Raw genomic sequence first — 4,034 nt, 5'->3', positions numbered from 1 at the left:
CTTCTTTTTGCATTGGGTGGTACAAATTATGTAGCCTGCTCTGACTGTGGCTCTCTGATGTGTTTCTTTAAATGTAGTGGAAATGTCAAGTCATAATAAAATGGGACATTAATATTACTTCCAAGGGTGCTGAGTGCAAGACACTAACAATTTAATAAGTTTGGGCTTCTGCACTAACCTATGTTAATGTGTGATTTCACGCTATTTTGCATGGCAAGGGAAGTTCCCCAGAATTTATTCGATTGCTAGATCAATGTGAAAATGCATTATCTGTCTGCCTTGAGCATGGCCAACTGTTGACCTCTCCAATTAAGTAGACTTGAGAATGAAAATTCAGTTACAATGAACAAACGTTTCTTGAACACTTTCTATGAGCCAGGCCCTATGCCAGGCCCTGTGGGGAATATGCAAATTTGTGAGATCTGTTCCTATCTTTGGAGTGCTTGCAAGCAAGTGGGAAGAGGGAAAGATACGTATGTGGATGACTACGGTGCAATACACCATCTTACCTTGTAAATGCACAGGGAATGGAATTAGTAGAGCAGCTGGGCTATTTCTAGGCAGCCCCTCATAAGCAGATGACAGTGGTTCCTTGCTGCATGTCCATTATCCTTCTTGGGAAACAGAACCCTTTTTTTTTCTTTTTTTTTTTTCAGAGTCTGTCTCTTGGGAAAGATGAGTCTATCTCCAGCTTAGTGATAAATCCTAACCAGCTCAGCTCCTCTGCAGTGATCCCATATCTCTTGGCAGTGACTGAGTTAGAGGTGAGCATGTGACTCAGGTCTGGCCACTGAAACAGGAAGACAAGTCTGTGGGCTGCTTCTGGAAAGGTTTTCTTGCAGTGCAGAGAGCTTTGTGGTTCTGCACGGACTCTGGAGTGGATTGAACTCTGGAGTAGACTGCCTGGTTGATGATCCTGGCACTACCACTCACTAGCTGTGTCATTTGGAAAGTTACTTAACCTTTCTGCCTCCATTTCCTCATCCGTTCAACAGGGTTAATAATAATACATACCTAACAGAAGTGTGGAGAAGGCAATGGCACCCCACTCCAGTACTCTTGCCTGGAAAATCCCATGGACGGGGGAACCTGGTGGGCTGCCATCTATGGGGTCGCACAGAGTCGGATATGACTGAAGTGACTTAGCAGCAGCAACAGGAGTGTTGTTAAGGATCAAAATTAATGTTTGTAAAGTGCCTAGAACATAGTAAGTGCTACATAAATGTTAACTACCTTTATCACCAAGAGGGGACACCAGAGGTGACAGCCTCTTCTTAAGACTCCAGACACTGGTGTGTGTAGATGTGGCTCCTGTTACTTCCACAGTCACTTTGTGCCTCTAAGGGGAGTCTGACCTAGGAAGGGGGATGGCAGAGCCAAAGGAGGGAAGAACCTCAGTCCTTGAGGAAATCTCCAAGCTACTCAGTCACCAATCGTGGAGACCACTCTACCTCAGGACTTCTTGTTCTGTGATATGATGAAGTTACTGGTTATCTTCAGTCAGGGTCTTGTGTTACTGGCAGTCAAATGCACAATTTAACATCTACACCAACTGCTGGTATACATCCTGGAGCTCCTTAGCCTGTGCAACATCCAAGTCCCACAGCTGTCTGGCTAGATGCAGGCTACCTCAGAGCAGCTCCTGACATCAGCCCCTGGCCAACTTGCTGACTTGCGAGGGCTTTGGACTTGTCTTTTTTTAATGTTCCAAATGTGATGGGTTTATGATGCAAAACCAAAGATTCAACTACTGCACAGGGACCAGTATGTTACCAGGTCATGAAAAAGTGGTGTGGGACATGCAGGAGGTGATGGACAACCGGAGGGTCGGGTCATCTCCTTTGTAACATGACACTGCATTGTCATGAGGAACACATTGAAAATAACACTGCAGAACTGAACTGAAATGAGACACGAACATGACAACTTTCAGGCATGCCTTCAAGCACCTCCCTGAAGATGGGCTTGGTGTCTAGGCTTCAGAGTGGGGAAGATTACAAATCTTTGGAAGAATAAAAAGTTCACCCTTTTGAAATTTCACAGAAGAATTTAAAAGCCAGAACATACTGGGTTCATTTCTCTTCACGTTCAGGGACAAAAATGATGCTTTATTCAAAACTCCATTAAGCTTCAAGTTCAAATCTCAGCCCGATCTTGTGCCCTCCTGCACTGAAGTTCTTTCCATCGATGAGAGCTGACAGAGTCAGTTTCACTCCTGGTTGAAGGGTCTGAGTATAGCCCAGTCCAATCAGGCTGGCATTATTTACTTTACCAGAGAGAGAAGTTCTACAGTCCAACCTGTACTCAGCAGACATGCTGATACAGGTGTTCCTGCCGGCTACCTACACAAGGTTTATTGATGTTCTGATCTTCTCATTCACCTTCTGGTAGACCAACCCTCCAAATTCAGTGTCATAGTTCATGTAAGGGTGCAGCTAGAAGTCTGAAGCCTTGTAACCCAGAGTGAAATTACTCTGTGACAGTTTGGATTTGGCTGTGTCAAAACTCATGTGATAGCCAGCAAGCCAACCTTCAAAGATCAACACAGCTCAGTCATAGATAACTTGTCCAGAAATATCTATACCAACATTATTGCCAAGATGGAAACAAGCCCACTTATAGGAGGCCTTCAATTTCCTGCTCTTCTTTCCTATGTTTGATACAAACAATCTTTTTTCCAACTTGTACTCCAAAGAGATTTCTGTCCCAAGAGTACTGTCTGTGTTTCACTCTTGGGTGAAGGTCAGTCCACAATTACAGATCTTGTATTTGGTCTCTAGGTTGCCTGATGCTTTCCCTGAATCAGTGTAAGTAAGCAAGGCCAGAAGTAGGAAATTCCACTCCACTACATGACCTGGTTCTCTGATCTTTTTCAGTCATGCCAAATCCATATCCTCTGTTGAAGGCATTGTCGGTAGTCTTTAATGGGTCATAGTAAGTTGGGGTGTTATACATATCTCCTACTGAAGGGCCTGTCTGCTCCACCAGGGCACTGCTGAAGGTCTTCTTCAGACCACTGATCTGACCTTGTCTTAAATATAATGTGATGGCTTCATGAAGGATTGAGGTTTCCAAGGTTTCCCTAATTCATTTTCTCTTGATATTCAGGGGAGACATGCTCTGAGGTCACTTTCAAACTTGCAAATACTATGGTAATGTAATTTCCTCATAAAACACGGTAAATTAGCACTTAATAAGTAATTCCCTTTGATTCTTAAGAATTCCATAGATACATGACTGAGATAAGAAAAAGTTGTTAAATTCCTCCATTAAAATAAGCTCTACCCTACATCATTTGTTTAGTGACACTAAGAGCTTACATTTCTAAAAATAAGGTGAAAGTGTTGAAAGTGCTAGTTGCTCAGTAGTGTCCAACCCTTTGCAACCCAATGGACTATAGCCCACCAGGCTCCTCTGTCCATGAGATTTCCCAAGCAAGAATACTGGAGTGAGCTTCCAGGGGATCTTTCCAACTCAGGGATCGAAGCTGGGTCTCCTGCATTACAAGCAGATTCTTTACCATCTGAGCCACCAGGGAAGTCCCAAAATAAGGTGGAGACAATGACAATTTTTAAGCAATACCTCAGGAGAGTTACTGATTACATGGAGGTGCATCCTCTGAGTTACCGACAAAAAGACACTCCCCTCATACTGACCTTGTAGCAGATATCAGTATCAAATTTGTGCTTCAGCAAAATTATAAATCCATAATAATACAAATCTTTAAGACTGTTCAAAGATTGGGAAATAGTATCAATGTTTAGAGTCATTAAAAGTGATTGGATTTCATCTCTTGTGCTCACTTCTACAGACTCATAATGGCTTCCCAGGGTGTCAGGCTAAGAACTGTGAGGTCATATCAGGGTTCAGTGGGAAAGAGTGCAGGGATTGATTACAAATGCCTGCCTTGGGTTCAGGTGGAGGCAGCAGCATCAGCCATATTGTTTCTATAATCCAGGTTAAAGTTTCTTGAAAAGCAATTAGAACATTATCAGGCTTCATAAATTGTACCAGTGTTTTCTTAGGTCAGTCTC

At 43.1% G+C, this 4,034-nt stretch overlaps 1 pseudogene across 1 annotated transcript; it reads right to left on the bottom strand.

Annotated features, from left to right (window-relative positions):
• Nucleotides 1-404: 404 nt before the first annotated feature.
• On the bottom strand, nt 405-3,490 carry LOC147366952 (non-selective voltage-gated ion channel VDAC3-like; annotated as a pseudogene). Its single transcript, XR_015168830.1, has 2 exons — nt 2,382-3,490; nt 405-2,273 (listed from the first exon to the last, which is right to left on the bottom strand). The product of XR_015168830.1 is annotated as a non-selective voltage-gated ion channel VDAC3-like (transcript).
• Between the last annotated feature and the right edge of the window lie 544 nt (nt 3,491-4,034).

The sequence above is a fragment of the Bos grunniens genome, chromosome 8 (genome assembly GCF_055505025.1).
Source record: "Bos grunniens cultivar Pamir isolate PY7600 chromosome 8, Bosgru_T2T1.0, whole genome shotgun sequence".
NCBI lineage: Eukaryota > Metazoa > Chordata > Mammalia > Artiodactyla > Bovidae > Bos > Bos grunniens.
This window is presented reverse-complemented; position numbering and strand designations above follow the sequence as displayed.